The sequence below is a fragment of the Canis lupus genome, chromosome 31 (genome assembly GCF_048164855.1).
Source record: "Canis lupus baileyi chromosome 31, mCanLup2.hap1, whole genome shotgun sequence".
Taxonomy (NCBI): domain Eukaryota; kingdom Metazoa; phylum Chordata; class Mammalia; order Carnivora; family Canidae; genus Canis; species Canis lupus.
In genome coordinates this window covers 37,354,647-37,380,364 of record NC_132868.1, presented here as the reverse complement: position 1 = coordinate 37,380,364, position 25,718 = coordinate 37,354,647, and the positions used below count along the sequence as shown (strand labels likewise).

Genomic DNA, 25,718 nt, shown 5'->3' with positions numbered 1-25,718 from the left:
AAGCAAGAGCCCCTAGAGCCATGAGAGATTATAAAAATATGCTGTTTTGAGCCACAAAGTTTTGAAGTGGTTGGTTATTCAGCATCAGATAACCAGAGCCAGGAGATGTTTTCTTGTTCAGTGTCAGAGGAGAGAAGATGCTTTGACTGTCCAGAATTATACATTTCTATAGTCAGATGCTGGGAACCTCTTTAGATTGATGTTATTGGGGTTCTTTTAAGATTCCTACTGGACCAAAGAACCCTGTATACATTACTGTTCTCATCAGACTTCTAATTCCTTTCGACTTAACTTTGCTTTTCTTGTTTGTTACAAAACTGTGAATATGAATTTCCATTCCTCTGGCATGATTTCCATGCGAAGCCGGTGTTGCCCTGGCCCCAAGAAACACTGGGGCGGGTGGGAAGAACCTAGAAATTGGCAGAAAGAAGAGAGGAAAAATGATTAGACATTAGGGATAAAAATGGTGCTTGTACTAAGGAAGGAAAGAGAGAGAAAACTCCAGAATTTTTGGTCTTGATTATGATTATTTAACATTTGGCATCCTGAATGAGAAGATAGTTCAGGGTGAGTAGGTGCACTGGTGTTTCTCTGAAAGCCATGAGGCGTCTGTGGTATGTGGGAGATGTAGGCTGTGCCTGTCCCTTGAGGTTATCTTCTCAACAATATGGGTATAAGATCTGTATATTTTAAATAGCTCAGAGTTGAAGGCCATGTGCGTCTATAGGCTACCTGTGGCCCTCCTATTTACTCGGGGGAAATACATATCAGTAGAAGGATGCTCGTGGCTTTCAGATTGAGTTTTTAACTTTTTTTTTACATTCATGGGTGATGGTAGATTGAAGTCATATTGTTTCTCTAGACGGAGAAGGTGCTGGGCCCTTTGCTAGGCACTGAGGACTCCAAGGCAAGTTTCACTTCATCCCAAGGGAACTCACATTCCTTTTTCTTTTGATGCTTGTTTTTTGTTTTTGTTTTTGTTTTTTTTTTTTAAATCCTGTGTGTTTCCTACATATCCATTGCCTTTTGGACTGCGGGTGAAAGGATAAGTAAAAATCAAGTTGCTTACTGCTAATATTTGTCTTTGGCATTTCAAATTCTTGTCTCAAATTTTACCCTAGAGTATGAGCACAGGAATAAAAGCATTAATTAAATGCACAAAATGAAAATGAAAATAACTATAACGCACAGTTTAATCCCCGTCAGGGGATACTAATATAAAAGTATATCAACATTTAGTGGTAGGCAGGTAGGGGAGAAACTGCCTGAGAGATGCTTCTTACTCTTGTTCCACGAAATACAGTTTTGGGGAAGGAGTGCTGATTGCTACTAATAATATTTCCTAACATTGGTACGTTGATTCGATGCTTTCCCATATATTAGCTTTCATCAGTTTGCAGCTGAGGAAAGTGAAATTTAGAGATATTTAGTATGCTCTGCTGCTGGTATGGGGTTTGGCCGGCAGGGAGGTAAGGGGAAGTGGAAGAGGGCTGGTATAGGTCACAGGAGCCAAAACCATTAACATTTCACCTCATCACAACGACAACCCACTGACCCACCGAGGTAGGTACTGGTCTCATTGTCATCTGACCATCAAAGGATCTGAGACTTAGGGAGATTAAGAAACACAACTGAGACAGCTAATGAGTGCCAGAGCCTGGGTTTAATCCACATCTGCCTGCTTTCTGGTGTCTTCTGGCCCAAAGACAGAGAATGTCCATCTTCACATGCCAGGGAAGGGTCCTTAGTGGCAGGATGAATCTGACGGCCACTACCCAAGTCTCCTTACTTACCATAGGGGCCTTCCTTGATGATCTCGGCCTTGCCCTCGCCAAAGCTTCCCTTCATGGTTAAATGAGCCACTGTGGTCTTTTCCCATCACCGAAGCTAAAGCTTTCCTCATTAAATAAGATGAGAAAGTTAGGATTTCCATAAATAAATGATCCACTTTTGCAAAAACTTTCCAAATTGAATGGGGAAAAAAATGCCTCGTGTAGTATTTTAGTTTTCTATGTAGACTTTGTCCTCCCGTCTATTTAGTGAAGAAATAGAATTTATACCAGGTACAGAACATAAACATAATGTGAGAGATGTTATGTTTACTTGGCTCCTTTTTTTAGAAGAAGCTGCCACCGAGATGATTTTTATGGAAATTATATCTTGTTATGATTCCCATCATGCTGTTATGATTTTCTCTTTTATCTTTAGCCTTTTATGGGCTTTGTTATATCAAACTGTGTGCTTCAGAGTAGGTGTGTCACTCACTGTGGATCATGAAAGCTGACTCAGAGCCATAATTACTGAAGGGACTGGGGACAGGAAGCAGCCCTGAGGCACCTGGACTCCTTTTCTGGACTGTTGATGAGACAGCGGATGCTTGGAGGAGGTAGATGGGTACAGCTCACAGCTCTTCGATTCTCGTGTGTGTCCCACAGTGGGACGTCCCGGGGTTCCCCTGTGCACACTTGGGGAAGCGTGGCCTGTAACGAGAGCCTTGAAATACTTGTTAGATTAAAGTTAAAAACATTAAAATCTTGGATATTTCTGTTCCCCTGGAAAACGGAGGTATAAGTTCTGTTGTCCCACCAAAGGGCATTTACTGGGTGCCTGTTTGCAGAGGGTGGGTGCTGCTTCATTGCCTGCCTCGCTCTGCCTGCCAATGTGGGACAGATGGGGAGGGGGTGAGAAGGTTTGCCTCCCGGGCTGTTGAGGGTGCTATGAAGCCAGCAAAAATTGTTATTTCAGTAATGGTGGCCAACTGTCCCCCAACCCCACTCCATTTAAAATGAAAGAAAATGGACCACAGCAACAAGGCAGTTTTCACCTTGCAAGTAAAAGAGTTTCTAAATTTGGAACAGATAATTCTGGAAAGTTAATAGGATCTTAGCATTATTGAAGGTCAGGTAGGTAGACGCTTGCCTTCTTTTTATGACAGTCCTGCCGAGGTCCTCATCATCCCCCCAGCCCACCTTCCTCCCTTTCCGCCTGACTGCTGTGAGACCCACTCTCATTCTCTTCTTTCTCCCACTTTCTTTAGCTTAACAGCTTTTTCTTCCTCTCTTTCATCCACTAAACGGCAGTGGAGACCCTCCTCCTCCCAGTCCCCATCCCCTCCCAACTCCTCCCAACCTTTCCTCTTCTGTCCAGGACTGGAAGGGCCTCTTCCTGCCCTCTTCTACCTTTACCTACTTCCACCCCCAAACTAATTGCGTCTGGCAGGGCCTCCTTCACCCCTGTTCTGCCTTCCTGTAGACTAAGTCTTGTGGGATCTATGATGGTCTTTGTCAGCAAATCACTAAGCTTGCTCTCTCAGGTGTTCCCTATTGACCCAGGGAACTGAAGACTATCACACTTCTGGGTGCCTCAGTTTGCCATCTGTAAAATGGGAACATGGTCTCTTACTTTGGCTGATTAATTTTGGGGGATTTTTTCTAGAGAGCCTTTGTGCCATGTTTTGTCTCAGTATGTGGAGTGTCTGCGGCACACCGCAGAGCTCCGGGTTCTTCTCGGTCCCCGATTCTGTGTGGATCTGGCTCCAGAGCTCTGCCAGGCAGCTCCTGGAATGCATGCTGGCGTCAGATTTCTGTCATCTAGGAAGACAGTGTAAGGTTCTGCAATTAATGAATGTCTGGTGGCAGCAGGGACCACCGTTGGATCAATAGCAAGTCGACGCTGTGTTTTTTCTTCTAGCTCTTCTTTGGTCATGGATCATTGACTTCCTAATTATTAACTTGATTGTGTGTTTATAATCCTGGTATTGGAGACCCAAACATACTTGTCAACCTATACTATGGCACCAAACATAAATTATCACAAAGTTTAGGCCACACAGAGTTTTATTAACTCTGCCTTTTCTCTGGCCCTTTCCTTTTTACCTCTGTAGAGCTCTGGGTCTTCTGAGAAGTCAGACAAATGATTTCTTTAGCTATAACTCCAGCTTTTCCTTAAATTCTCATTTGCCCTCAGCCTGGATTGGATTTTCAGGCATGAGCATGACCCTTTCTGTTAAAACTATCTGACATAGTGAATTTCCAGTTTAGGTAGTATTTCCTAGTAGGATATCATACCCTTACATCTAGAGATTCAATTTGGTTAAAAAATAGAATTTGGAGATGCTCTGGAGAAATTGTAGAAGAGAAAAGTGTCATCTTTTGCACTGGTTATGCATCATGACCATCATAACCTGCTACATGGAGTAGAATGGGATCGACTTCTCCATTTCTATTTTGAAGTTGTTTGCACTAAGTAGATCTATTTTCCTGACTGCTCTTTGCCTCTGTGTTATCTTTGTTGCAATCTTTTGCCAAATTGGTATCATGGAGTTCTTTGTGCATTTACTTATTTAGTTTTTTCACACTATGCATTGGTAGAGTAAGGGGAGAAAAATTTTAAGTCCTTTGTGTCATCCAAATAAGATGTCTGAGAGTCTTCATTATTTCAGAGTTACTTTGTTTTCACGGAAGTATTTTTGGAGTAGAAAATCAATAACTGAGTAACTGCCTGCTACTTGACTGGTTACAATACTGGCCAAATTGACAAAGGACAAGCTGTGTGATTGTTTCTTTTCTTTTTTTTTTAAAGTAGACTCCACACCCAACATGGAGTGAGTGCAATGAGGGGCTTGAACTCACCACCTTGATCTCAGGTCTCAGATGAAGACCTGAGCTGGGATCAAGAGTCATTTAACCAACTGAGTCATCCAGGCACCCCTGTTTCTGCTTTTTTTTTTTTTTTAAGATTTTTTTTTATTTTTAAGTAATCTCCACACCCAACGTGGAGCTTGAATTTAGGACCCCCACAACCCCACCCCTGAGATCAAGAGTCGCATGCTTTACTGACTGAGCCAGCCAGGAACCCTGCATGATTGCTTCTGACCTGTGAAATCACTTTTACAAATCAACCAAAATTTAATGAGGGGTACTGATTTACTTACAAACTTAAAGAGAACATTTCATTGCTTATCTAAAGCATTCCACCTACCAATTTTTCTTGTGATTTATTTTTAAATTTAATTGATTGTAAGTTTTCCCTTCTGAGTTAGACTGCCTGTATTCAAATCTCATTCTTATGGATGTGTGACTTTGAACACAGTGCTAACCTCTGTTTCCTCACCTGTAAAATGGAATAATGGCTGCACCCACCTCTACCACCTGTGTGGGCTTATTAAGTCAGCTTTATGGATTTTCAAATCACATCGTTCTCAGGACCATTATCCCTGGCCTAACTACTTAAAAAGACGATGCTACATTTCAAATTTATAATTACTGGGTTAAAGATTTGAATTGAGTCAATGTGTTACTGGCTTGTCATAGAGGAAATACTATCTAGAGTGAAAGGAAAAAAACTGCCAGCCTGGCAACCAAAAGTTCTGGTTTCTACCCCAAGTTCTGTCAATTATGGGCTTGGAAAAATCACTTAAGTACTCTGAGCCTTGGACTCCCTGCCTGTGAAAATGGGGAAAATAATATTTTCCTTGCCAAGCTTGCAGGACTCGTAAGAGATTTAATTAGCATAATCAATGAAAGAATATATACAGACTTAAAAAAAAATTAAACTGTGCACTCTGAAGCGGGTTTGACTGAAACCTGGCAAGGATTCTAGATTCCTCAGATTTTCTTTAGATCATTTCTTTTTTAACTCAAGGCACAACTATTTTTAGTAACAGTCAAACATTTGTCAGATCAGATTGCTCATGATTTCCTAACGAATGTGTTATGAAAATTCATTAAATTAATTAACTGATGAAAATTAGTTGCAGTGATGGGAAAAAGTTGGCAAGTTTTAATTTTAATTCTCTTTACTTATTGCTTATAGTGGTTCGCAGTCAGTTGTAGAGGCTTTTGGAGATGTAGGGTGACAGGGCAGGCATTTTTGGTTGTCACAGTGAATGGGGGGCCATAGTGGCATTTGGTGGACAGGCAGGGGCCAGGGATGCTACACCCCCTGCAGTGAGCAAAGCAGCCTAGTTTAACAAAGACCCTGCCCAGAACCCTAATCACGCCCCCACGAAGAACACCCTGTCACCTTATTTCTCTACATGGGTCATACTATGGGAACACGGTCAATATTACTTGTAGAGAAAACAAGAGGCTGTATTTCGTTTTGATAAATTGAAAATGCTTCTCCCCACTTCTCATACCTACCTTCATTTTATTTTCAAGGCTGCAGCCATGTCCTGTGACCTTCGATTCTCTGTAGACGTGTGTGATATAAAAAGCCAGGTGTAGGTCAACAGTTGTTGCCATGAAAAACCAAAAGGAAAAAAAAAGAAAAACTAAAAGGAGTGACACCACTCACCACTCACCGGTCATCAGTTAAAAAGGAATCGGCATTCTTTTTTCTTCTTTTAATTTTTTTAAATTTAGTCTTAGTTTTTCTTTTTTTAATATTTCTTTTCTTTTTTATTTATTTTCGAAGAGGTAATACATGTGGTTCGAGCATTAAAGCAACACATAAGATATATTTTAATAAGTCTCATTCCTACGCTTGTCGTAATCTATTCATTTCCCTCTGCCTCCTGTAAGTAGCCACTTTTATGAATTTCTTACACTTCTGTTGTTTCTTTATGTCAGAAACGGGTGGATAGAGAGCTTCCCTCCCCTTTGCAATGCAAAGCTCCTGTTGGTACGGTTGGTGTCTTACGTACTCATCGCCCGCCTCGCTGTACACTCCTGCCCTGTGCGTGAACTGCCTTGTCACTGTGTATTGAGCTGCAGCAGGCATTCTGCTCTCCCATCTGTTGCGAGTCATTTCTTCTGGAGCCTCTGATCCCTCCCTTTCACTGTCATCCTTCTTCACCCCTCCGTGTTGGATCTTTCCTGGATCCTGAGTCCTCTCTTTCTTAGCTTACTCCCTTGTTTCAAGGAACACATCTTTCAGGAACTCTCAGAGAAAGGGCGGATCGTTTTTAGACACCGCATATCTAAACATGGTGTTATCGTGTTCTCATGATTTTTCGTTTGGCTAGTTTTCCTTGGTAAGGAATTTTAGGTTGGAAATTACACTTTATTTGTAGAGGCGTGATCATATCAGTCATGTATGATGTGTGAATTTAATTCCTCCAAGAGAAGCATGAATAGACTTGACTTGGATACGTTTCAAAGTGAGTCTACCTACTATGGAACAAAAAGGACTAGTAAATATAGAGAAAAAAATTCTGAATTTTGGAGAGCTGTGCTTTGATTCCGGTACCTAGTCTCTTTGACCAGGAATTAAGAGTGTTTTTGAGGCTGAAGGATTGATTTCTTTTAATCAGGTGGCAAAGTGTTGCTATGTGGATGATATTGTAGATGTTGTTCACTGTATTCCTGTCAATTTATAGAGGAGGAAATGTTTATACTTTAATCACAGCATCCCCAGCATTTTCTCTTACTCCTGGAAACCGTGAAACTCCTGGAAACTCCTGGAAACTCCTGGGTCCTGCTTTTCTCTTTGCACTCACTGCTAGGTGATTCACAGCCAAATTTGACACCCACCACAGGCATCGAGAAAAAGGACCTGTAAGCGTGTCCATTCAATTCCATTGGGCGCCAAATATATATTTCCTTACCCTTTAGTTTTCTTTAGATTAATTGCCTCGCTTTCTTAATTTTGTTCTGCATGTGTCTTTGAGAACCTCCACAAATCTCTTTAAAGTGAGGTGGGGACAGCAATAATGGAATACACAGGCTCAGAATGTCTTACCCTAAAACAACCTCTCGTGGACTTTCTAAAGACAGCATTATTTTCCGTTCAACCTTCTACCTCTTTTGTGCTGTCATATTTGTGGTGACAACGGTACCAGTTATCTTCAGGTATTATCACAAGAATGCCCAACCACGAACTATTCAAAAGTAAGCATAAATGGAAACCTATAAAAATGCATGGTCATTAGCGTCTTTTGTTTGAAAGATTTAACACCCCGCATAGTTTGTGAGTGTTCCTATTTAGCGAGGGGTAACCGCTGACTTGTATTTTGTAGGTCCCTAAGAAACAGGGATCACTTTGCCTGGTTCCAGAAATAAATAACAGCAGCAGCAGCAATGACAATACAGCTAACATTTATTGAGCTCTCATTTTGTGTGAGACTCTGGGCTATGTTTAAATGCATTGTTTAATTCTTCCAACATCCCTGTGAGGTTGACATGAAATTGCTTCTTTGCTCTTTTATGCCAATTCCCTGTGAAACTCCCACATTTAGATCCACCTGACCATCTGCTTCTCCCCGGGTCTCTGTGTGGCTGAGCCCTACTGGGAAGAAGTAATTCCATGGGGTTCGTTGGAGCTCCTGGACATTCCACATGATGGCCAGTCCCACCTGCTGCTCCCAGATGCCTCGCTCTGAGCCATACCCAGAGACCATCCTAAGACTTCTCTACTCTGCTCACCTCCTGCCTTCTTTCTTGGTATGACCTACATTGACAGAACTTTGAATCCTCTCCTCCTTCAATTTTCTGCCCTTACCCCCACGGACAAGGCTATGAATGTGTTTGCCTCTGAACACATCCTCTCTTCTTTCCCCATCAGTGTGCATCAGTATCAACGTGGGAACCTTAAAAGATGATTAGCCTGCCCCACATCCTTGAAGATGATGGTTCAGCAGGTGGGGCCCAGGTGTGTCGTGGTTGTAAGATCTTCTCGGGAGATTCTGATGTGCTCCCGAGGTGGGTAAGAATCACCAAGTTGAGCTCCAGCAGACAAAATGGCCTCTTTTGCTCTAGAGTGATCTCTCACTTGGCTCTGGTTCTTAGCCTCTCTTTCTTCCAGGGCTAGACCTGCTCCACCATTATTCTTTTCGTCCTGAATTTTCACTGGTCTCCTTTTCCCTGTATCCTTCACTGTAGCTTCAAATACAGATTTGAATTCTTCTCTTGATCTTGTGACCACTGGCCTGTGCTTCTCCTGCCATTTTTAGATAAGCCCCGTAAGGAATAGTTCATTATTTTTACCCTATGTGATTCTGACTTTTGGTTCTGCCTGAATCACTCTGGTAAAGATCATCAGTGCTCACTGGAAGCCAAATCCAAAGGATCCCATCTCCCGTCAATTTCTTTGGAGCAGGTGATGCTCAAGAAACTCTCTTCTGTCACCTTTTGTGATACCATCCACTCCTCATCATCCTGACCAATCCTTCCTCATTTTGAAATTTTCTAAAAAAATTTTTTTCAGCAACATTAAGGATGAAATAGAATTTTACTTTATTTGCAAAATGGAGTAGTAGAAGAGTATATAGATGGAGAGGAAATGTCTTTCTGGCAGAGATCCAGATCTAGCATTTTCTATGAGGAAAATAAGGACTTCAGGAAAAGAATTTGGTATGATATTTAAAACCTCTATATCTCTCTAAATATCAAATTCAGAAAATTTTACAATTTTAGATATTTGGTTTAGTCCTAGAATGGAAAGAGAATTGTGGGTCCAGAGGATGGTTTCCACCAATTGAAAAAAATCTGACAACCCCTAGATCCGTTTCCAGTGAACTTACTGGAAGCTAGGTCAGGTCTTGGGCATCCTTGTGTGCATATTCCTGGAAGAGCCTTACTATTTATGTGTCTTGTGACACTGACAGTGGACCTGTTTCCCAGAACCTGGCTGGACAATTATGTGCAGCCCAGAGCAGGACAATTGATCAATCAGCATTCTTCATTTCCTTCTGCTTTGATTTTTTTTTTATTCCATCTTATTCCAACCTCCTACTTAATGCAAAAGTAAAACATACTTAGAATGGGGAAACGTGGAAAACACTGAAAAAGGATGGAGACCAAAATAAAGTTTATTATCACCCATAATTCTATCATTCAGATATAGACACCACCAAACATGTTAATGTGTTTCCTTCCATTTGTCTTATTTATGCAGATACTCCTATACAGGTTTCTATTAATTAAACTGGATAAACTGTATATAATGTTGTTTATTCTGTATTTTTTGGCAGTGATCTTTATTGTGTCATGAAAAATTCTTATCAACATGATTTTTTTAATAGTTGCCTAGTATTCTCGCATTGAGATGTTCATAATTTATTTAACTAATCCCCCGTTGTTGAACATTTAGTCCATTTCCAATTTGTGCTCTTATAAATAATGCTACATTTAATAACCTTGAACATAATTGCTCGCGCATTGCTGATTATTTCTTTAGGACATAAATTTCTAGATACTGAATGCTGCTGGATTTCAGGGTGAGACCAGCACTCTTGTGATTGATTGGCCTCCAGCTAAACCGGCCTCCAAGAGGGAGGGAGGCTCAGGGGCCAAGGGAATTTGCCTGCTGCTGTTCACATCTGCTTGAGATCTTCTAGACTGCATGCTGCGTTTCAGAAGGAGGCTTAAAATAATTTCTTCAGGAATCCATAAATGGCAAGCACCACCACAAGTGAAATTGAATGCACACGCTTCGGAGTAAATCCCTGTTTGCTGGAGACTGGTTCTGAAATCTCTCTGTTCTCTGCATGCTCTGGATGAGTTCTAAATTATTTCAGAGACCAGCAGTGGAGCACCTATGATTTGTCGGGCACTGTGCTCAGCTCCAGGGATGCAGACGTAAATAAGCCCTCAACCGGCTTACTTGCAAGTGCAGGAGACAGATAGGGAAGAGGCTTCTTGTGGGTGAGACTTGCCCTGGGGACACAGAAAAGGGTCTCCCATTCTTTGGGCTAAGGGCTGTACCAGGGATGTCTGAGTGGAATCTGGAAAAACAGGGATTATTTGTTTTTGCAGAGGGAGGGGGGGAGGTGTTCCCCAGCATGGAGCTGTGATGGTGACTTGACAGGTCCAGGAAATTGGGGATGCATTCCCATATGTGGCATCTAGACAGAACTTCCCAACCTTAGTGCCACACAAGGCGACAGGTCTGTGGAGGCAGTGACTCTGTCCATGCCCTTTACCTCTGGGTTGCCTGTGAGAAAGTTCGGTAGCACTGGTTTGGGCACGTGGCAGAAAGACAGTGGCCCATGAGGTGGAAGGTTGGGCTGGATGCAGATTGGGAAAGGCTGCTTCGTGGGCCGTGCAGGGAGGAGTCCAGATTCCTTTGTCAGCTGGTTAGGGACAGGCCTTCCATTCCAGACCACTGTGGAAGGAGAAGCCCTCCACTTGGCTTCCTATTCTCCTAACAGCTCTGCACTGTGCATTCTTTCCCCTTAAATAACAATTTGATGCCATTAGCTCCGCACACTGACCTGTTTCACACCTCACTGGGGAAAATATTGCAGTGTTGGAATTACACAGTGGAAACTTGGAGTTGTGAAGTCTGTTTGGAGCTGGCAAAAGGTGACAGTCTAAGGAGGAATGATTTGAAAAGTGCTAATAGTAAAACATCAGTTATTTTGGTGTCTCCAAAAGTTCTGTGCTATTTACTGTGACTGGTGTGAAAAGAATCCGTACATGGGAAGATTGTGTTTTGGCCAACATAAATTAAACCTCCACATATCGCCACTGTATTTTCTTTCTCCAACATTTCCTATTCTACACATAACACTTCATCTCTAAGATCTAAGAATTCCGTGGCAGTAAAGGTTAAGAAAAAGATAAAAGTGTTAGGATCCCTAAAGGGGTATTAGGTCACATTTTGCTACACTATTTTTGTGTTTTGTATATGTTGTAAATCTTGACCATAGAACTAAGCAGAAAGGAAAAAGAGTGTTTATGCTGTATTATGGGAATAGTTTCACTAATAAGCTACATACTAAGGTCTGGGGTGTATGGATCGTCTGAATGCATTTGGATTTTATTTATTAATTTTTTAAAGATTTTATTTATTAATTAATGAGAGACACAGAGAGAGAGGCAGGGATGCAGGCAGAGGGAGAGGCAGGCTCCCTGTGGGGAACCTGATGTGGGACTTGATCCCCAGGTCATGCCCTGGGCCAAGGTTGACGCTCAACCAATGAGCCACCCAGGTGACCCTGCATTTGGATTTTAGGAAAGTGTGCGAGCCTTTGTATGCATTTCATTTGAGATATAAGTATATCACAGTGAGATCTCTGTTTCAGTTGTAAAAACAACTCTTCAATACATTGTCATTTTGCAAATCCATTTGTCATCGCAAGGAGGAATTAAAATTCTTTGTTTTTTACTTTGTTTTAAACTGAAGTATGGTTGATACAAGGAGGAATTTTATCTTCTTTTCTCTTTGTTTTTAACTAACTGCACGTTGAGATTAGGGGGACATGGAGTTCACAGGAGCGGATGAGCAGTCAGCATATTTTCATGCCAGTTACCATGGGGTATGTAGAATCCTTGCTTCTGGAAGCCTACCCCGTATTTTTCTGAGCAATGGTATAGCACGACTCAAAGAGATTCAGAAATACCATATTAAAATTCAGAGACATTTCTGTATTGGCCAACTTCTTAACCCCTTCAACATACTAACAGAAAGGTAAGCAATGTACTCTTTGGTCTGTCACCTCTCTCCGTCCATCAATCCAGCCATGACTAACAAAAGAGGAGTGCAGCAGACCATGGAAAACAAGGCAGGCATTCAGTAGGAAAATCACAGACAGATGCCCTTAGCACTCTTGTATCGAAGGCTTTAGAGACCGACACGTCAGACCTGCAGTGATTTGTGAAGGTGCGAATAGATTTTCCAGATGTCACCTTTCAGAGATTCTCAAATGAAGTTTCTGTTCCTTAATCTCTTTCTTGCCACCCCTCGTCCACTTTCTGGTCATCATATGATATCACATCATATGATATCAGCGTCCTCCTGGCAGTTCAGACTCTTAGTGGGAAGTAGATTTACCTGCATCTTTACAAACGTACTTGTTCAAAGGGAGTCATACAAAACATAAAAAAACAAACAAACAAACAAACGAAAAAAAAAAAAAACAAAAAAACAGCGTCTGCTCAATGGGTGGATATTTCTCTAATTCTTCAGTATTGGTCCATTTTTATATTCTACCTTTAATGATTTCATCATTAGAATTGGCATCCACAAATAATGGACTGAGTCTAAAAGGAAGATGTTTTAAAAATGACCTTCTGTAAGTGAAAGGAGTCAACTGCGAATGGAAGGGAGTGGAAGGGAATGGAATGGAATAGAATGGGGGGATGCCTTGATTCTATCAAGGCCATTTCTTCTCTTGCTCCTGGCTGTCTTTAACAGCTAGAACATTTTCATTCTTGTAGCATGGTTTCTGCCCATATATGAATAATTGGTACGTAACTCCTTACAAGGTAGATGAGTTGCCACTGGTTCTGAGGGTCTACCTTTGGCTGAATAGGTTGGTTTAGCATCATAAGTCATTAGTAAACTTTTATCTTTTAGTCATCTGGAAATCAGCATAAAAGCTGGTGAACCCAGTTCCTCACAAAGTTGAACAGAGTTACTATATGATGGCGTGAGTCCATTTCTAGGTATTATACGCCCTGGAGAAATGAAAACATATGTCCATTTGGAAGGTTGTACATGAATGATTCTAGCAGCAGCATCCCTAGCCGTCAAAAGGTGGAAACAACCCAAATGTCCATGAGCTGATGAATGGATAAACAAAATTTGGCGTCTTCATACAATGGAAAATTATTCCACCATAAAAAGGAATGAAATACTGATACATGTTACTTCACGGACGAACCTTGAAAACATTATGCTAAGTAAAAGATGCCCGTCACAGAAGGTCACATATTGGACTATTTCATTAATCGTGTCCAGAACAAGAAAATCTGCAGGGGCAGAAAATAGATTAGTGGTTGCTTAGAACTGAGGGTGAGGGGATTGGGGGTGGTAGCCAAAGGGGGTAGGGCTGCTTTTTGAGGAGATGAAAATATTCTAAAATTGACTCTGGTGATTGTCGCACGTATCTGCGAATATACTACAAAGCACTGAATTGAATACTTTAAATGGTGATTTATGGTTTGCAAATGATATCTCAATCAAGCTGTTTCAAAAAAAACCAAGAAATGGTAAATTTGAGAAATGTAATGCTCAAGGTAGCAGTTACCCTGGGAAGTGGGAGGGAGGGCTTACCAGGGAGGGGAGTGGGGCATCCAGATGACATCAGAAAGAGTGGTAATGTTCTGTTTTCTAAGCTGGGTGGTGAGTACGTGGATGTTCACTGTGCTTAATGTATATAATTTTTATATAAACTGCACACATATATCATAAGCACTCCTGGTGTCTGTGATATATTTCATGAGTTTTTAAAAAATCTGATCCCTCCCCCCCCAAAAGCTGGTGAATCATAGAAAAGATTTCTTTTCAGTATATAATAAAAAAAAAAAATCAGACGTCCTTCCATGGATACTTACTACTTTGTCTCATTATCATCATCGCCATCACCTTTGCCATTATTTTTTGAGTGCCTGTGTGCATCTCCAGTGCCCTGTGCAGTGTAATGGAGCATATAACATGGTCCCTGTGTTTGGAGAACCATATTAGTAACAGTTGTAATAATTGCGATCATTCATTAGGAGGCCTGCTAAGTGGCAAGCAAGTACTGCTAGAGGAAGTTCTATGTGCAGTTTTAAAAAATTTAATTCCTGTAATGACCCTGTGATATGTGTATGGTAATTCCTATTTTACTGATGACAAAACTAAGGCTTGGGGAGGTAAAGTGTTCAGAATCACAAAACTAGTTAGCCAGGGGTAGATTTGGAATTTCAACCCAGAGGAATACCAGAATCTATACTACTCTTTATGACTATGCTATGTGAGCATTTGCTTTCCCAGTGTTTTGTGATCTTCTAAAACCCATGCCCCCTTTGGTAGACTTTCTAAAAAATATATAAAAGATAAAAAAGACTATATAAAAGATAATATGTATCACCTCTCTTCAGTTGAGGATCACTATATTTTTCTTTCCCTATCTGGCAAGATCACTTTGTAAAGCCTTATATTCTTTAGTTTGTAATGAATGGAGTATTTGATTTCCAGTTATAAAATTATACTGAATATGCATTTTCTTTGTTTTTTAAAGATTTTATTTATTTATCATGAGAGGCACAGAGAGAGAGGCAGAGTCACAGGCAGAGGGATAAGCAGGTTGCTGTGGGGCACCCCATGCGGGACTTGATCCCAGAACCCCGGGATCACAACCTGGGCGAAAGGGAGACACTCAACCACTGAGCCACCCAGCCATCCCTGAATATGCATTTTCAAATGACATATTTTCTCTGGAGTTTAGACATGCTGTCCTCTCAACACACAACCTTGAGGATCTTGAGAGCTGGGCTATTTTGCCAATCTGAGAATCCATCTTCAAAAGCAGTGTTTGGTCAACGCTCCATGAGCAGAATAGCAGGTAGCTTTCACTGGAGTATAAGTAATGGAATTGTAGAATAGAAGGGAACTAGAGACCATCAGCAGTGTCATTTTTCAGAGAAGGGGCACCTGCAATTAAGAGTAACCAAGAAGACATGAAACTTTATCTGGTTGCTGATGACCTCTAAAAGTCATGAACTTTGTGAACCTGTGAGTCATCTCGTGAACCAAGGAAGAGAATGTCAGGAGGTTTGTTCGCCCATCTTCTGTTCATTAATTATGCTCTGATCTCCACCTCCAAGCTGGGCAGAGTCACAGTGTCCCAAGCGCTTTGATAAGAAGTGTGCAAGATGCAGTCTGCCTTTGTAGAAGTCATGATCTATTGGAAGATAGAGGTAAAGAGGCCCAAATTCAAGTATGATAATGCTACAATAATACACAAGTGGGACCTCAGAAGGTAAATATCTGTTTCAACCCTGGGGAGGTGGGAGAGGTTCAGAGAAAGATTTCAAGTAGTCAGTACTTGAGCTGAATCCTGGAGGTTATGTTGAGTTGAGAAAAATGTGGTACATTGAGGAAAATGCTCATTATTTGGCAGAAGGTACGGGGAGATGATGCTGAGAAAGTAGTCCTGGGGCATGTCACGAACAGCCTCTCACTCCCTGCCTACCCAGAGGTAAAGAGAATTCATTGGCTCCTTCAAACCAGGGGAAGGGTAACGCGATCAGATTTGCTGTAGAGATCGCTTGGGTAGCAGTATCCAAGGATGCATTGGAGAGGGAAGGACACAGTCAAGGGGAAAGACTTGTTTTTCTCAGTTAGGAAGTGTTGAGCAGTCCCTGCGTGGCACACGTAATCGACTATAGCATGCTGTTGTGTTCTGTGTATTAAAAGAAGGGAATCAGTATCTTAGTTTTCAACAGTATCTCCATTCCAGAGACGTTAAAATGTGGAAAAATGTGTATTTGAGAATTGATGAAATGCAGTTGTAAGCACTTACCTACATATCTTTCAAAGAATGAATGTATGAGTGTCCATTTCCGGTGTAGACTTGGAAGACAATAAATACCTCAGAAACGAACATCACACTCGATTTCTCAGTTGTGCAGCTTCTCTTAGTTGACAACGTTGAGATTACGAAAGAAACGACGGATTGTTTGCCTTGAACACTTGTCCTTAAATGGGTGTCATGATCACTCCCAACTGAAGCTTTGGGAAAAAAGGTTTCAGAAGTGGCTGAGTGACCAAACTGCTCTATGGGGGTGACATTATTCTATTGAGATTTCAGGTGGAATAGTGGAAGCTGGTTGTGGACCTACTGTTGACCCCCTATGGGACTGGCCGGTAACTCAAGAGGCAGGGTTTAAAAAGCAGTGGTAAGGTCAGGGCATGATTGAAAATTATCCTGGGATAATTTACAGGTCCGCCCTCAGGGGCACTCCTTGCGGGGGTGGGGGGGGTGGGGAGAAATTGCTGTTTGCATGCTCAGCTTAGGGGTTTGATGATTGCTCTTTCTCCATGCAGCTGGGTATTTCCTGATCCTCTGGTCTGTCTTGTCTTCTCTTCCCCCACATTTGCTCAGTGGGATTCCAGCCAGGAATGTCTAAGAGACAAGGGCAGCTGGGTCTGCACTGACCTCGAGATTGCATTTTGCTCCTGTGGCTGTTTTGCTTCAGATCGCACCATTCGGGGGCACTTCTACCAGCAGAATGTAGTAGCACTGCCAAACTTAGATACATTCTTCACATTCTCCATGTGTTTGTACTTGTGCAAGGGAGAGAGTGCACTGAGCCAGGAGAGAGGGTTGAAAGGCCTGTCTGCCCTTAGATATACTGATAGTGGCCCTCTTACCGTGGTTCTTAGAAATGTGACTTATATGGGCAGGCCACGTTGTGTCAAAGGGAGAAAGCCATTGTTTTTATTGGACAATGAGACAGAAACAGATTAGGGTGGATATTTTCGTGCCCAGTAAAATGGTTGAAATTTTCCTTTCTTAGGAGACAAAAATGCATTTGAAAGTTTCTTATATATAATTGTTTTTTTTTTTTTTTAACAAGTTAGAATCAAGACTGAAGGTCTTTGGGCAGATCAAAGATGTGCTGTTTTCATATGTTGAGTTAACAGTACATAGGTTGGGTCACTGTGCTCCTCTTTTAGGTGGGACCCTTGTTAACTTTTTGGGAATTTCTGTCATTAACTTAGGTCATGATGACCAAACCCCTCATGCCCTTTCTCAAAGCCACCAGGTTGTCTTGTGAAAATCTGGAAAACTGGGAACACTAGAACTTGATTGAAACCCCCAGCTCTCCATCAGCCCCTTCACGTATCCTTTGTCCTGCCCATGCCCTGAACTTTCCTGCCCAATTCTTAGTCCTTCTGCTGGGTGAGTCCTACCATTTGCATTTGTCTAAATTCTGCCTTTCAACATCTGGGCTCAAAGTTAGGCCCCTGAACAAAGTTTGGTATCCCTCTTACCTGTTAGAAATAACATCTCCCTTCTCTGAACTGCCAAGGCTTCACTTGTCTTTGTTTGGGTGCTTCTAACTATTTGTTAACCGGTTCATAGATACAGGCACTAATTTTTCCTAAAACCAGACATTTTGCCTAAAAAGCTACCTGGGGCAGATCTATCCTTTCCTTTTTCCTTTTCCTTTTCCTTTTCCTTTTCCTTTTCCTTTTCCTTTTCCTTTTCCTTTTCCTTTTCCTTTCCCTTTCCCTTTCCCTTTCCCTTTCCCTTTCCCTTTCCCTTTCCCCTTTCCTTTCCTTTCCTTTCCTTTCCTTTCCTTTCCTTTCCTTTCCTTTCCTTTCCTTTCCTTTCTTCTTTCCTTTTTATAAGGAAAATGAGAATATGTTACATGTCAATTCTAAAGCCCCAACCCTCTTAGAGTGTAGCTAAAACACAGTAAAAATACCAATGAGGAAGCTCTTTTGTTAGACTACAAAATGCTAAAACCTCAGCTTCCTGATCATGAAGGATGCTGCAGCTAGCAGCATCCCCACCACACCCTCTTTGTTGCTGAATTTGGCACTTTGCAAAATCATGTACACATCATTCTGCTGTTACACCAACTGAGTTTTAAGTATAACTTGAAACTTTTCTCTCACATTGTGTTTTGTTTAAAATGTTTTGAGCGTTGGAGTTGAATATACATTTTTTTTCCTGTGTACACATTGACCAGATATTGTTTTATTGAAGAATAGGCACAGTCTGCAGCTTTAGGATTGAAAACCAAGAAGCATTCTGGGGAGCTGTGAAGGGGCAGGTGTTATGGCTCCGTGGTTTTTCTCCCTCTAAGCATGCTCCCTAAGCTCACTGAGGGCAGGATCCACACCTGATTAATCTTTGTGTTCTCTGAAAAACCCTGGTACAGTTGCTTACTATTTTTTCAAAGGAGTTAATTGATTTTGTGAGGACTTGAAAGGAGATTTTGAGCTGTTACTTTGTTAGAATTTTAGTCTTCAGCAATTATAGAGTATTGGGAACTTCTAGATCTTGACATTTCTTTGTCTCTGTTACCGAGCAGGCTTATCCTGGTATCTGTTATAGGTTTGTCAAAGTCTTGTCCCCCCACATCTTATGGCCTTATATATAGTCATTAAAAAAATTTTGTCCTACAAGTGTCTTATGACAGAAAATAGAAATAGATACTTCTGAAAATCAAAGGTGCTTTCCATCAATTGACTGATCATGGTTGTTGTTATATACAAATGCCCCTTCCTCTACTACATGCAGAAATGATATAAAATAGATAAAAATAGTTTTTCCTTAGGACTTAGGGTCTAGGTGAGAAGTAAGTCATCTCAGCCAAGGTAGTCTGTGCAGGGTGGGTCTTAGAGATCGTGGATGCATTTTATGTAAAGATGTGGATTAGGAAGGGGTGCCTGCATGGCTAAGTCACTTAAGCATCTGACTCTTGATTTCAGCTAAGGTCATGATCTGAGGGTCATGGGATTCAGCCCCTTGTCAGGTTCTATCCCTAGCACAGAGTCTGCTTAAGTTTCTCTCTCCCTCTCCCTCTGCCCCTTTCCCTGCTTGCATGCTCACACACATTCTCTCTCTAAAATAAATGAATAAAATCTTAAAAAAAAAAAAAGATGTGGATATGTGGATTAGGATTAGGGCTCCTTGACCTTTCTTAGGTGACTCAGGAGAGTTATAATAACAGAGTTTGTTCTTTCCTTAGGTGAGTGTACCACCATTTTAGCTCACGTTGAAGGAATATTGAAGGGTCAACTGAGAATCTGGATATTAGGGTCCTTTCAGATGATCAAATATTTGAACTCCCTTCCCTAAAAAAAATGTACATGCACAAAACGTGGAATCTAGTTTCAGGAGATTCACAGACCCTCATGGGCATAGACAGATTAAGAATTATTTGATAGAATATAGCGTAGGGGAGGAAAAAAGACTTCTTTCTCTACGCATCTTTGGTTCATTTGTTGGGGCCTTGCAGATTAGATGGATAAAAGAAAGATTAACAACAGAAACACATTTTTTAAAAACACATACATGTGCATACAAATGAGAGAACTCAGTGAGGAGTAGCTCAAAGAGGTGGTTAGAACTTGGGCTTGTATAGCATCTTACCAGAAAAGCAATGAATTTGTAGAAAAGTGACAAGACAGAAAAAGTGTTTTAAGCTTCCAAGAGTGCAAACTGTGGGAAGATAAATATAGAGAGAAAGATAATGGAAGGTAAGGGCTCATTAGTAAGATTTACTATGTAGATTCTTTTGGTGTATTTCTGGGCTATAAGAGTTTAGAGTTGTCTCTGGGGGGTGATAATTGTTCTGCCCTTCCTGGTAAAGAGGGAGAGTGCAGAATTTGTGTGTTTGTGCGTTTGCTTCCTTCCATTCGTCTTCAGCTGAAAATAATCCATACGTCAAAGTGGTGTATTTTGGGGTGGAATATTCTAAACCCCTTCAGTAGTTTCAAGCCAGCACACTCATTTCGTGAAGGGCAGGTGTTAGGTTAACATGCATCCCTTCAGTTAGTCAGGTTGACGGGCTCAGACCTTCACCTAAAAAAGATGGGATGAGCAACATCACCCAACATCACACTCTTCCGTGGAAGCAAGTGCCAAGTGCAATTTGTTGGCAGCTTCTGTACCTACCCAAGACATTTCGTTCTATTAGTTGGGTGGCTCTCTGGGAGATCCTGTGAAACAGGGGCTCTTCAGAGGGGTTTGCAAACAATAATTACTCCATCTGTGAGCAATGATGGTGAGAACTGAAGGTATAGAACACAGATCAGGTGTGGTTATGTGACAAAAGACAAGGATGAGGTTGCAGTCTTGTACTATCATTATTTATTATCTACTTTCAACAATGTTGTGTTGCTTTCAAAGATGATATGGCAGTTATTAACACCGAATGAGGATCTGGCAAGATGATATTCAGTTGAGTGGCATTTTAACAGCTAAATTAAAATGCTGAGGTAATTTGTCAGGGTCTCTTCTATGTGGCGGATTGCATGCCCAAGCTTTAGGGCAGAAAGATGCACCCTGATCATTAGGCTTTGCTCTGCTGAGGCTGGTCAGTGCTGGAAAGCCATAGCAGACTTCCCACATGTTGCCTAAAAATTGTATTTGCTGATCATGACATGGCCACTGAAGGTGTTTGGGAATCCCCAGTTCCTTTGGTAGCCAGGACCAGTTCTGTTGCATATCATTCAAGGTATACTCCTATCACGTTGTGTTGTGCTCGGGGGTCCAATTTACACAGGATGCTGTGTGAAGGATGCCTCTTGCTATTGTGAGCAGAGGCACACCAGGTTGCCAGTCTCAAGATGGATGTAATGCATTGGTGGAAAAAAGGGGCTCCTCCAGGGACTGGTTGGCAAGGCATGTGTGGTAAAATGTCAGTGATGAATGGCTTTGATGTTTTTCCTGCTCCCTACTTTGCTAGGTGGCAGCCCTATGGTCGTTTCTTTGGAAACTGATCAGTTCCCTAAGGCCTCACTTCATTATCCCAGGTGGCAGGAGTCCACATGTGGGCTGCTCTTCAATTGTAATATGAACATTATCTTCCTAAAAGAATCTTCTGTGGCCACATACATTGCACGAGCAGGCTGCCCTGTGTTCCATTAAATGATTCATAGATCCCCCTAATGGCAGACTTAATGGGTGTGTAACATCTGCCCATTAAGAATATGTGCTCTGAGGCACTCAGAAGTTCCCATAGCAGGCGCTCTACAAATGCTGGTACCTCCTGGTGTTGGCTCCTGGAAGACTGGGATCGTGACTTCTTATCTGCAGGTCCCCAGTGCACAGTACAGAGCTGGCGTTGAGCAGGCACTTGGAAAATATTTTGGGAATGATTAATGTGCGATTAAAAAAACTGATTATGAGTGCTAAGCAGAATTTGGTGAAATGAGCTTTTTTCTTTCAAACTTCCTAGATTACAGTGTTAACCAACATCAATGAGTCTCGTTTCTGATACATTATGACAGTCACACCCTTATTATTGATTGCTTAGAAGGAAGGTGCTATTTTTCTGAGGCCCTAATAAGTACTAGGTGTCATTCTAGAATCTTTATAGGCAGATCATGAGTTGGTCCAACCCTGACTTTAATCACTTGTTTGCTGTGTTTGGGTCTCATCTATAAAATTATAGTTTCCGTGTCCACCTTCTAGAACTCTTGCCAGGGTTACAGATGATGCATGTAAATGCTTAGTTACAAAATAAGTGCTCAAGAAATGAACACTGTTCACATAGATTCATTTATTCATTAAACACTTATTGAGGACATTCTATGAATGGGACACTAGTTAGAAGCTAGAGATATCAGTATGACTCAGAAATACCTCAAGTCACTTACTTACAGTCTAGAGAGGGAGTCAGAGACTTAAACACATAATTACCATAAATGGCAGGTGCTATGGTGATCTTCTAGAACAAATACTCTGAGAACACAGAGGGGGAACAACTAAGTTCTGCTAGGGAGAAGGAGGTGGGTTTGAGGAAGGGCTTGGAGGTGAAAACCAGCTTGTAAGAAGTCGCTTGTACACAGACTAACTGAAAGTAATTGAGGGGCACCTGGATGGCTCAGTTGGTTAAGCGCCTGCCTTCAGCTCAGGTCATGATCTCAGGGTCCTGGGATCGAGCCCAGAACCATGTTCCCTGATCAGTGGGGAATCTACTTCTCCCTCTCCCTCTGTCCTCCCCCTCTTACATGCATACACATGCCCTCTCTCTCAAATAAATAAAATCTTTAAAAAGAAGAAAGTAGTTGAAGTAGAGCAGCAAGGGATGCTGTGTGTGAGGGTGTTTGTGTGTGAAGATGTGGTCAGGGAAGAAGTGCCCTATGTAGGAGGTAACTTTTTGTTCCCAAGAACTTTGGAAAACTCAACAAAGTAAGCAGTTTGCTCAAAGTCACATACTTAGTAAGTAGCATGGTTTAAAATTTGAATTGAAATGATTTCTACAATGCCGGGCTCTTTCTACCTTTTTGTACCTAATTTTAGAAATATGTGAATTACAGTCTTAAATATGCTGTGTAGTACTTCTTAGAGCCCTAACTCTATCAGGAGGAGAGTATCTCTAGCTCGTAACGTGTGTCAGTGGCAAATTTTGTGTTATAAAAATGAGGTTCTAAGCAAGGGCTTTCAGCAGTTGGTTGTTCAGGTACGATGAGGTCTGGTGGCCTCCAGGAAGGCAAGAGGTAACTCTTCTGAGGGCTCGACCTCTGGTGGTCAGGAGGGATGAGGTGGTACTAGGAGATGGAGGCTGAGGGCCAGCTCAGCAGCTCACAAGCTCTGCCCGGGGATAGTGTCTCTGTTGAGAACTTTGTAGTATATGGAAATTGCCAAAACGCATGCAGGCTGTTTCATCATTTTTCATTATTCCTGGAGAGGATTAAGGTAAAATAAACATATCAAAAAGCCATGTAGTTCACTGGCAGGAGTCTTTTCTCTCTTTGGAAAAACCCACCCTGCCCCACCTCCTCTGCCAGTATTACTGATGGTGCAGCATTGCTTTGGTTTTGCTTGGAGTCCCAGTTCTGCACCCACTTAAGCCATTTTGACCCTGCATTTCTCCCTCAGAGCTTAGAATTACTCCACCTTCACCCATGAGACACCGCAGAGAGGAGAACTAGTGTCTCCCTACCAGTGCTTGCTAGAACTTCCCATGCCTCACACTTAATAGAATCTCAGTCTGCTGGTGGCTTTGGTACAAGCCAAATGGTCCCTACTCAAAAGAGACACTTAACTCTAATGACCTGCAGATTTTTCAGTCATTGTCATTTATCTTAATTCATGGTTTGACTTGACCATCTGTGGTACAAAATCCCACCTTCCTCACAATATATTCATCTGTGTATTCCCCAAGCTTCTTGTTTTGAAAACACATTTGAATATACTGGTGGAGAGGGCACATGAGAGGGCTGTTTGAAAAATCTGTCTCTAGAGGATGCCTGGGTGGCTCAGTGGTTGAGTGTCTGCCTTCAGCTCAGGTCGTGATCCTGGGGTCCTGGGATCATGTCACGCATCGGCCTCCCCTTGAGAGCCTGCTTCTCCCTCTGCCTGTGTCTCTGCCTCTCTCTCTCTCTGGCTCTCATGAATAAATATTTTTTTTTTTTTTTAAAAAGGAAAGATCTATCTCTGAAAGATTTTTGGCACAAGTATAAAAGATGTGAGACCTGATGTCAGGTTTGGGATGTGACCATAAATTTCTTTTGCTTACATATTCACTGGCAAACAGTAGTCAATGAAGTAGATACTCTATAAGAATTATATGCTTAGCATGGTATTGTGTGGTATGGTTAACTACTGAGTGGAATTCAATAATCAGGGCAAGAATTTCTGTGTTATAACAAAAGACTTTTACCTAGAGAGTTTTAACTAGGCCTCACTAACTGAGCTCTGAGGCACTCCTAGGACAGGAAACTGATATTTTAATTGGTGGGTTGCTGCTTATATCTATTTCCTCATTCTTTTAAATTGAAGTTACCTTCTTCATGATTAAATTATTTTTGGCCTTTTAATTTATTGAAAAGTGCACAAAACAAAAATGTTGATCTTCTTTAATTAGCGCCAGTGTGGCCACTAGACCAAGTCTCTATTTGAGAACTAGAATGATCCTTTTTGCCTCCCAGGACAACCTTGCTAATCTAAAGAATTGAATTTTTTATATTGGTGAAAAGTAAGACAATAATAATTTGTAAAGAATCTTATTCCCTTTTTGGTGTAGACAATCACTAGGAGCTACTAGACTAGCAGTGTTGTCTAACACCAGTCCTAGAGCGCCAGCGTTAATAGACATGTCTGACTGCAGTTAGCCAGGGATTCGATGTGAATGACACTTGGCTGAAATGCTTTTTCAAAAAAAAATTATTCCTTTGGTTATCTTTTTTACATTATTCCTTAAAATCTTCTCTGTGTGGACAGTGGATAATTAAACTGCTGTCCAGTTCTCATCTAAGCAATGGCGAATTCCAAATGAAAGAGGTGAAATAAAGAGCATCTACTGGGGTGCCTCGGGGGTACAATCAGTAAGTGTCCAACTCTTGGTTTCAGCTCAGGTCATGATCTCAGAGTCGTGGGATCAAGCTCTGTGTCGGGCTCGTGGCTTGGAGTCAGCTTGAGACTCCTTCCTTTTCTCCTTCTGTGTCTCCCACCATGTGCTTTCTCTCTAAAGTAAATAAGTCTTTTTTTTTTTTTAATGATGTTTCCTTTTTTTAAAAGATTTATTTGTTTGTTTGTTTATTTATTTATTTATTTATGATAGACAGAGAGAGAGAGAGAGAGAGAGAGAGAGAGAGAGGCAGAGACACAGGAGGAGGGAGAAGCAGGCTCCATGCCGGGAACCTGACGTGGGACTCGATTCTGGGACTCCAGGATCGTGCCCCGGGCCAAAGGCAGGCGCTAAACCGCTGAGCCACCCAGGGATCCCCCAAATAAGTCTTTTTTTTTTTTTTTTAAAGAGCATTTACTATATTTGAAAATCAGGTATATAAGTGGTAGAGGTTGATGATATGCTTCTAGATGCTTTTACCAAGACATTCCTATTGGTGAAAGAGACTGAATTCAAACCCATAGAGATCCTGGTGGGCTGATGACGGTACTGCTACCAGAAAAAATACTGATACAATCTTATCAATGTTTAACCCAATATATGAAAATACAAGCACTTAAATCCTTGTGGAAAATGAGCTTTCCAGGAAGCCTTCCCGTATTTGAATGTGGCCTCATATGTTCTCTGGTGCTCAGCTGTGTACTCCTGACGAATGTGTATCCATATCTTCATGATATACATACGGTCTCTATTTCACCAATAAAACAATAAATAACATGTCTTATATTGTCTTGATAAAATTACTTACGTACTTAACCAATATTTATTAGATGCCTTCTGTAGCCCGAGTATGGTGCACGTTGTTAAGGACATTAATTTGGAGAGAGCCTGGCCCCTTCTCTGTGGTAGGAGGGAGCAGACCTGAGTGGGGAAGGTATATGTAAGCAAATCATTACAGCAGTCCCACTTATATACTGATTCCTTTGTTGCCTGGAACAAGCGTAGCATTTTATTTAAAACAATTAATGT

General features: G+C 41.5%; 1 protein-coding gene and 1 long non-coding RNA gene across 8 annotated transcripts in view; one reads left to right on the top strand and one right to left on the bottom strand.

Moving 5' to 3' along the window:
* Positions 1-25,718, top strand: part of TNIK (TRAF2 and NCK interacting kinase) — a 376,555-nt gene that overhangs the window by 41,994 nt on the left and 308,843 nt on the right. The window lies entirely within an intron of this gene.
* On the bottom strand, positions 14,873-17,849 carry LOC140622462 (uncharacterized). The gene is made up of 3 exons (XR_012022228.1): positions 17,650-17,849; positions 16,175-16,383; positions 14,873-15,303 (listed from the first exon to the last, which is right to left on the bottom strand). It is a non-coding gene; the product is annotated as an uncharacterized lncRNA (long non-coding RNA).